This window comes from Acinonyx jubatus, chromosome C1, assembly GCF_027475565.1.
Source record: "Acinonyx jubatus isolate Ajub_Pintada_27869175 chromosome C1, VMU_Ajub_asm_v1.0, whole genome shotgun sequence".
NCBI lineage: Eukaryota > Metazoa > Chordata > Mammalia > Carnivora > Felidae > Acinonyx > Acinonyx jubatus.
In genome coordinates, this window is record NC_069381.1 from 178,215,478 (window position 1) to 178,225,903 (window position 10,426).

The window sequence follows — 10,426 nt, forward strand, 5'->3', positions numbered from 1 at the left end:
CCTCACCTGACCAGGGAATTCAGTACACACTGACACCTGATTCAACTCCCACGTGTTGTGCTGTACAGGCCCTGGACCTGTAGGATAGCAAGCCAGGGCACTGAAGCTAATTCATAGCCCTATCTATTACCTAACACAGTATTTAGTGTCAATCAGCTAGTAAGTCTGACCAAAGAATTCAAGGAACTGCAGAGCCATCCTACAGCCTCACATGGGTAGGGAACCAAGTCAGCAGTCTTAGCCACTGTTCTCAACCAGTGGGATGCCCCCACCTCATCACTATCTTCAGAACTCAAACAGTTGCCTCCCCCCAAAATAAACCGTAACAGCATGCCCACTTGTACAAAGACAATACCAGCAGTCACACCAAGAAACCCGAACTGAGCTGACTGGTGAAGAAGAACTGTCTCTCCATAGCAAACCTGTAAAGTCTGGAAGAGGAGCCAAACTACTCCAATGCACAAATACCAACGTAAAGAATCAAGGATCACTAAAAATCAGGTAAATATGACACCACCAAAGAAACTAATAGAGGTCTAATAACAGACCTAACAAAAATGAAAATCTATGAACTTTCAGACAAAGAATTTAGATAATCCTCTTAAGGCAGTTCAGTGAACTATAATGAACTATAAGGAAACATAGATAGGCAACTAACAAAATTAGGAAAACAATGCATGAATCAAACAAATAGTTTGCCCGCATGTAAGCACCTCAGGTACAACATTGTAAACAATAAACAATTCTCCATTCCCACCACGCACCTGCCTGTTGGTTATATGATGGCCCGTGCTATGGAACCACTGGAAAAGAAGATCTTTAAAGGAGTTTTAGTAGTTGAACTTGTGGGTGTTTTTGGAGCATATTTTTTTCTTTAATAAGATGAACACAATCCAAGATTTTAGGCAAACAATGAGCCAGAAATTTCCCTTCATCCTCGAAGTTTATTACAAATCCATTGAACGGTCTGGAATGCATGGAGTCAGAGAGGAGATCATGAAAAATGGCTGAAGAGCAAAAATTAGGACAAGTCATTGCATTCAGCCTCCCATCTAAGCTGTTTGACACCGTTGTGGGGGAGAAGATGAGCATACCATATTGCAGACTCCTGGCCCCACAAAACAAAACAGGAACTTCTGGTCTGCCATGGCTTAGTCATTTCCCATATACTATGCAAATCCCCTGCTTTTGTTTGTTGCTTTTCTTCGGCATTTATTATAAAAGATTATCGTTTAACAAATAAAAGACTAGGACATGAAAGGAAAAAAAATAGTTTGACAAGGAAAATGTAAGAAACAAAAATTCTAGAGTTGAAAAATGGAAAGTAACTCTCTCCTGAACAGCCCATGGATTAAGAGGAAATTAAAGCTGGAAAAAAAAGGTTTCTGAGATGGAACAGGAAACACAACATACCAGAATTTATGGGATGCGAGAAAAAGCAGGTCTATGAGGGAAGTTCGTAGCAATAAACACCAACATCAATAAGCAAAAAAAGATCCCAAATAAACAACCTAACGATATGCCTTAAGAAATTAGAAAAAAAAAAAAAGCACAAACTGAGTCCAAAGTTAGTAAAAGAAAGGAAATAATAAAGGTTAGAGCAGAAATAAATAATATAGGGGTGCCTGGGTGGCTCAGTTGGTTAAGCATCCAACTTTCAGGTTATGATCTTACAGTTCATGTGTTCGAGCCCCATGTCAGGGTCTGTCCTGACAGCTTGGAGCCTGGAGCCTGCTTTAGATTCTGTCTCTATCTCTATCTCTCTCTCTGCCCTTCCCCCATGAGCTTTGGCTCTGTCTTTCAAAAATAAATAAACATTAATTTTTTTAAAAAAATAAATAACATACAGAAAACAGAAAAAATAGAAAAAAGTAACTAAACTAAAAGTTGGTTTTTTGAAAAGATAAAATTGACAAACCTTTAGCTAAACTAACCAAGAAAAAAGAGAAAGAATCCAAACCAACAAAGTTATAAATGAAAAAGGACATTATAACTGACACCAAAGAAATTCAAAGGATCATGAGGCTGCTATGAATAACTATATGCAAACAAACTGTACAAGCTAACAAAAATGAAAAAAATGTCTTAGATATATACAACTCTCCAAGCCTGAGTCAGGAAGAAATAGAAAATCTATATAGACCAATAGCTAGTAATTAAACCCTCTCAACAACAATAAAAAAAAAAGCCCAAAACAAAACGGCTTCACTGATGATTTTTACCAAACATTTAAAGAAAAATTAACACCAATCCTTCTCAAAATTATTTAAAAAATTGAAAAGGAGGGAACACTCCCAAACTCATTTTATGATACCAGCATCATCCTGACACCAAAACCAAATAAGGACACTAGAAAAGAAAACTATAGGCCAGTGTCCCTGATGAATATGAATGCAAAAATTATCAGCAAAATACTAGCAAACCAAATTCAACAGCACACTAAAGGGATCATTCACCATAATTGAGTGGGATTAATACCTGGGATGCAAGAATGGTTCAACATATGGAAATCAATCAGTGAGATACATTATATTAATAGAATAAAAGAAAATAATCATATTATCACCTCAGTAGATGCAGAAAACTCATTCAACAAATTTAACCCCCACTCATGATAAAAATTCAACAGAGTAGTCATGGAAGAAACATATCTCAAGATAATAAAGGCCATATATGATGAGCCCACAATTAATATCATACTCAGTTGTGGAAGATGTTAAAGTTTTCTTTAAGATCAGGAACAAGACAAGGGTGCTGACTCTCACCACTGCTATTCGCCATAGTGCTGGGAGTCCTAGCTAGAACAATCAGACAAGATAGATAGATAGATAAATAAATAAATAAATAAATAAATAGTATCAGAATTGGAAAGGAAAAAGTTAAAATTTATCTTTTCCATATAAAAATTTATCTTTTCCATACAACATGACTTTACATATAGAAAATCTTAAAGACTCAAACAAAAAAACCTGTTAGTCTAATCAATGAGTTCAGTCAAGTTGCAGGATACAACATTAATATAGAAAAGTTATGGAGTGCCTGGATGACTCAGTCAGTTAAGTGTCCGACTTAGGCTCAGGTCATGATCTTACAGCTTATGAGTTCAAGCCCTGTGTCGGGGCTCTGTACTGACAGCTCACAGCCCGGAGCCTGCTTCAGATTCTGTGTCCCTCTCTTGCTCTGTCCCTCCCCCACTCATGCTCACTCGCTCTCTCTCTCTTTCTCAAGAATAAATAAACATTAATATTTTTTAAAAGTTAATAGCATTTCTATACACCAACAGCAAATTTTCTGAAAAAGAAAGATTTCAATCCCATTTACATTAGCATCAAAAACAACACTTAGAATAAATTTAACTAAGGAGCTTCAAGGTCTCTACTCTGAATACTATAAGATACTGGTAAAAGAAACAAGACACACCAGTAAATGGGAAGGTATCCCAATTTGGGATTGAAAGAATTAATATTGTTAAAATAGCAATATTATAAAAGCCATCTAGAGACTGACTGCAGTCTCTATCAAGATTCTAATAGCATAGGGGCGCCTGGGTGGCTCAGTCGGTTGAGTGTCTGGCTTCAGCTCAGGTCATATTCCCATCATTTGTGGGTTCAAACCCTGCATGGGGCTCTGTGATGACAGCTCAGAGCCTGGAGCCTGCTTCAAATTCTGTGTCTTCCTCTGTCTCTGCCCCTTCCCTGCTCATACTCTGTGTGTCTCTCTCTCTCAAAAATAAAAAAAAAAATTAAAAAAAAAAGATTCTAATGGCATATTTTATAGGGATGGAAAAAAAAACCCTAAATTTTATATAAAACCACAAAAGACCCCGAATAGTTACAGAAATCCTGAGAGAGAACAAAGCAACAGGAGGTACCACACTTCCTGATTTCAAATTATATTATATAAAGTTGTGGTCATGAAAACGGTATGGTACCAGCATAAAAACACATAGGGATAGACCGATGGAATAGAATCAAGAATTCCAAAAGAAACCTAAATATATATATGGTCAACCACTATTTGACCAGGGAGCCAAAATACTCACTGGAGAAAAGATAGTCTCTTCAATACATAGCACTGGGATAATTCAATATTCACATGTAGAGGAATGAAACTGGGCCCATATCTTACACCACTTACAAAAGTTGACTAGTAATGGATTAAAGACTTACATGCAATGTAAGCCCTGAAACCATGAAACTCTTAAACAAGATTATAAGAACAAATCTCCTTCACATGGGTCTTGGTAATACATTTTCAAATATGGCACTTGAGGCCCAAGCAACAAAATGAAAACTAAAAAAGTGAAACTGCATCAAACTAAAAAGCTTCTGCACAGTGAAAGAAACCATCAACGAAGTGAAAAGATAACCTATGGATTGGGAAAAAAATATTTGCAAACCACATATTTGGTTAATATCCAAAATATATAAAGAACTCACACAACTCAAACATAGCAAAAAAAAAAAAAAAACACAAAAAAACAAAAAACCTCAAATAATCCAATTAAAAAAATGAACAAAGGACCTGAACAGATATATCTTCAAAAGAAGATATACAAAAGACCAACAAGCACATGAAACAATGCTAAGCATAATTAGTCATTAAGAAAATGCAAATTAAAAGCAAAATGAGATATCACCTCATGCCTGTTAGAATGGCCTTGATAAAAAAGACAAATGATAACAATGTTTATACATGGATGCAGAGAAAAAGAACCCTTACGCACTGCTGGTGGGCAAGCAAATTGGTATTCGCACCTATAGAAAACAGTATAAAGGATCTTCAAAAATTCAAAATTAGAACTTCCAAATGATCCAGCAACCCCTCTTCTATGAATATGTCCACATATAATGGAAAATGCTAACTCAAAAAGATGTGTGTTCCCTCATGTTTATAGCAGTATTATGTACAAGAGCCAAGACAGAAATAACCTAAGTGTCCATCGATGGATGAATAGATAAAGAAGTGTGGGATGTGTGTGTGTGTGTGTGTGTGTGTGTGTGTGTGTGTGTGTGTGTGATGGAATATTATTCAGTCATAAAAAATGAGGAATTTCTGCCATTTGTAATGACATGGATGGACCTTGAAAGTTAAGTGAAATAAATTAGACATTTAAAGACAAATACTTTAACACTTACATGTGAAATCAAATCAAACCAAACCAAACAAAAAATCTAGAGAAAAAGATATCAGACTTCTGTTTACTAGAGGTCAGGGTTAGGGGAAGAAGGAATTGGAGGAAGGTGGTCAAAAGGAACAAACTTCCAACTGATCTGGGGCACCTGGATGGCTCAGTCAGTTAAGCTTCTGACTTTGGCTCAGGTCATGATCTCTCAGTTCCTGAGTTTGAGCCCCACGTGGGGCTGTGTGCTAACAGCTCAGAGCCTGGAGCCTACTTTGGATTCTGTGTCTCCCTCTCTCTCTGTTCCTTCCCCGCTTGCATTCTGTCTCTGTCTCAAAAATAAATAAAGATTAAAAAAATTTTTTAAAGGAACAAACTTCCAGTTATAAGACAATTAAGTACTAGGGATGTAATGTACAACATGATGACTATAGCTAATAGTGCTGTATGATATGTAGAAAAGCTGTTAAGAGTGTAATTCCTAAGAGTTCTTATCACAAGGAGAATTTTTTCCCTTTATTCTTTTCTTCTTTCTTTTCTTTTTATCTTATCTATATGAGAAGATGGATGTTAGCTGAACCTACTGTGGTAATCAAACATTTCATAATATATGTATGTAAGTCCAACCATCTTGCTGTATGCCTTAAATTTAAATAGTAAAGCATTTTAATTATTTCTCAAAAAACTGGAGAAAAAGATTATTTATTATTACAAATTAAAAAGTTTGTAATTTTTTCCAGAGTGCATATTTCTGTTATGTAAACTTTTTCTTGAATCCAAAGTATTGTATTTTGAAAATACATAGCTATTTACCAAGTCTAATTCTTCAAAGTACATTTAACAAAACACCTCTAGAATAAATATCCGCTGGCTTCTTCTCCAGGATAGAGTTCCTTTCTCTTCATCCAGGTACCTTCATCCTGGTTTTCCTTTGGTAGATTTCACCTTTCCCATGTGTTGTAGCAGTCCTGAAATCCCCTGTGGGCTTAAGCTAAGTAGCAAATGACCTGGTTGCAATGGTTAGCTTACAAACAAGTATGAAGGATATATTCATTAAGACTTTCTGGGAAAGTTTCTTTACTCTTCTTACAAAAACAAACAAACAAAAACCTCTAGTCAGTATGATATGAGAAAATGAGTGACCTCTGTAAGTATTAAAGGCATTTTTCTACCCAAGGGTGAATTGATGCCGGCGAAGTCAAAGTTGAAAGAATTGTAAAAAAAAAAAAAAAAAAAAGGCACCTAACCTTAATTAAATATGTCTGAAGACATTTTTACCTACCTATATTATTTTTATTCCATATACACCTAGAAAACATTGTAATTGTTTTAGGTAATTGTGTGAAAGGTCAGAAAATTTTATAACAGCTTTAATAAGGCCATTGGTTTATTGTGGACTGTAGGATGATAGTTTGGGGACTTCCAAACATATCTCTGGAGAAAGATCCAGGAACGTGCATTTACACAGGCATACTTAGATAATGCTGATGTTATCAGAATTAAATTTCTCTTTGCGTCAAAATCCCCTGGGATCTTTTAAAAAATGTAGATGCTTACCCCATCCTCCACCCCCCCAAACCTCATCCAAGTATTCTCTTTCAGTGATGGGGTTCAGGTGATGCTATCTACGCAAACTCTATAAGCACATTAATGTACAGCCATGGCAGATCACCAAAGCTCCAAGGCTTCCCAAGCTTTAATGTGCAGACAAATCATCCAGATACCCTGAGATAACACAGATTCTGATTCAGTAAGTCCGGGGTAGGACCTAAGATCCTGCATTCTTAACAGGCTTTCAGGTGGTGTCCAGGCTACTGCTTCACATACTACACACTGAGTAGCAATGACCTGTACATTTTTAATGGTAAATCAAGCTTGACACAGCCAGATATGTCACAGATGAAGTAGATAAGAAACTGGCACTAGTAACTATCCAATGTGTTAGGGCAGGCGTTAAGACCACAGATCCTGTTAGACATTTTAGGAAAAGTCCAGTCTACCAGCCAAAGATGATATTGAAGTTTATGACTTATTTCTGAATTATGATGTAGTAATATACTACTGTATATATACTGTAGTAATATACTACATCGAGAAAAAGCAAATGCACTGTAGTGAAAGGGGACAACATTAATTTTGTAGCTATTAAGTCTGCAGTAGTAGGAAATGCATAATATTTGAATTTATTTTATAAGGCACATACAATGGAACTCGAACAATTTAATAGTTTCTTTTTGGAACACTTTTTTTTTTTAACAGGAAAGTCCATTTTGATGTTATGCATTTAAAAGACAAACTAGGTATTAGAGAAATTAACATTTAGCTTTTGGAAAACATTGACTTGGTAGCAGGGAGTCTGTTCTCCTTGCTGTTACCCTGAACATTTCAATTTCAGAAAGTTGCATGACTTTCGAATCTCCTCCATGTAAGACATTCTACTTGACATAAGGATTTATTTCTGGCTTTCCATCAGTTTCTAATTAATAGCACCACTGTGTGTTACATGATGTGAGAATTGAAAATCTCTAAACAGTACCACAGGAACACCACATTGCACTTCTACTTGAAAAAACACCTGATCAGTTACCCAGCTGTTTCCTCCAGATGTTGTCTGTAAACTCAAAGGTTATAGTTTCACTAAAACTAAGATTAATTTGACTTTATCTTACCATTAAAAAAAAACACAGCTATTAAAATCAAGTTTTAAACAGCCACAAGTATACACAATCAAAACATGCAGAACTTACAAAATATATATATTTTAAAGAATTTCTGTACGCTTTTACAAATCTAAGTGCAAAAAATAGTTTGTATGATTTATAAATAAAGCATAGAGTGATATAATTTTACTGTTTTTAAGAAAAAAGCATTATCTTCCCTCTGAATGAACTCTCATGAAGTAAAAAAGCATATCATTATTTGTGCAGAATAATGACAGAATTTAGTCTAAGAGGAAAAACTCAGCAAATGGTGAATGCTTTTGAGATGGGAAATAAAATATAATATCAGTAGACTCCCTTTCTAGTCCTTATTTGGAAAACACAATTGACTCAATGTAAAAGATTGTGTGTGTGTGTGTGTGTGTGTGTGTGTGTTACTTTACAGACTTTTTGCTTAACAACATGATTCTACTGCATTGCATATGATCCTATAATAGGATATTATTAGAGTCTTAGGCATTAAAATTTGTCCTTCATAAATGGTGTTATGGCATTTAATTATAAGTATACTATTTTATAATAAAATCATAATGCAAATGTAAATCCCACACTAACTCTGCATTTGATTAACCAAATATCTGTGTAATTCTATAATTTTTATGTTTTATATAGATTCAAAATTGTAAAATGAGATTTAAACTTGGATTATTCTATCAATGGGAATATAATTTATCTTCATTAATTGTATGTTTCATCTATTACTCACCAGAATAAAACAAAAGTCTTATGGAAAACTATAGCAATAGTATTTATTAAATGAGTATTTACCAAGTCTGATTGTGAATATGCCTTGGGTATGTACTCTTCCCTAAACTATGGTTCTCTATGTAATACTAAGAGCGTGACATGTATGCATCAATATTTATTTCTAAGATCCATGTCCTCTATGACCAAGCATAATTCGGTTTATAAATAAATATTCCTTTCTTGTTTTCAAAAATTATTGTGCATTAAATTAGTAGTCCTTCCTTTAAAAGGAAAAACAAAAACTTTGAACTATAAAGTGAAGTTTTGCATATACCAATTTCACAACCAGGTTAAAATGACCAAACCAATAACCAAAAAACACAAAACAGGGGATGGGAAATTGAAAAACACAATTGTTGATTTAAATAGATGATAGCTAGCTAGCTAGATAAGTGAATAAAGAAAGAAGAAATGAAGGCATTTAGGTCTCCGTTTGAGAACGACAACTACACCAATAGCAGTAGTATCTAGTGTTTGCTACATACGAGGCACCATGGTAAGCGCTATATATTTGTTATTTAACTCCATGAATCTTATGATATGGGTAACTTTGTTATTCTCACTTTACATGTGAGGGAACTGAAGGTTGAAAAGGTCTAATTAATTTGTTGAATGTCAGATCACTCCTAAGTGGAACCACTGGTACTCGAACCTATATCAGACTTCAAAGCTTATCATCTTATCCAAGCTATACTGGACAGCCAGGAAGCAGTAAACCTAAAGACACAGAAAATGTACGTTTACCATTATTTTGAAATAACTCTCCAGTCAAAATACATCTTTAGGATATACCATTGTTATTTATCAAGAACGTCACAGTAAAGCTGAAGGAAAAAAACAGTTCAGTTGATACAGGCAATGAAACAGCTGATGAATCGTTTATTGATACAGCACACAATTTATAAGCACTTTTATCTGGTACAAATAAAAATAAATTACAAATAAAATATTTTAAATATTAAGATGCTCAACATCACTAATCATCAGAGAAATGCATATCAAAACCACAGTGAAGTATCACGTCACACCAGTCAGAATGGCTAGTATCCAAAAGACAAGAAATAACCAGTGTTTTCAAGTGTGTGGAGTAAAGAAAAGCCCTGTGCACAGTTTAGGAATGTAAATTGATACAACTACTGTGGAAGAGAGTATGGGGGTTCCTCAAAAAATTAGCAATAGAAGTACCATATGTTCTAGTAATTCCACTACAGAAAATGAAAACTGATTCAAAAAGACATGTGCAACCCTATGTTCATTGCAGCATTATTTACAACAGGCAAGATCTGGAAGTAACATAAGTGAGCATCAATAGATGAATGGATAAAGGAGATGCAGTCTATATATACGATGGAATATCACTTAGCCATGAAAAAAGGAATGAGATCTTGGTCTTTGAAACAACATAGAAGGGCCTAGAGGATATCATGCTAAGTGAAATAATCAGAGAAAGAAAAAAACCACATGATTTCATTTATATGTGGCATCTAAAAAAATGAAACAAAGCAAAACAAAGCAAATAAACAAATAAGTAAACAAAAAACAGAAATAGACTCACAAATGCAGAGAACAGCCTGGTAGTTGCCAAAGGAAGGGGAGATTGGAGGATGGGAAAAATAGGTAAAGGAGATTAAAGGGTACAAACTTCCAATTATAAATAAATGAAATAAGTCACAGAGATGAAAAGTACAGGATAGGGAATATGGTTAATAATATTGTAATAGCATTCTATGGTGACAGATGGTAACTATACTCATCATGGTGAGCATTGCACAATGTACAGAATTGTCAAAACACTATGTGGTGCACCTAAAAATATCAATGTATATACCCTTGTTCA

The 10,426-nt window shown here is 34.8% G+C and overlaps 1 pseudogene; it reads left to right on the forward strand.

The window, feature by feature from the left end:
• The first annotated feature begins 782 nt into the window (after positions 1-782).
• Positions 783-1,025, forward strand: LOC113595286 (protein CEBPZOS-like; annotated as a pseudogene).
• The last annotated feature ends 9,401 nt before the right edge of the window (positions 1,026-10,426 follow it).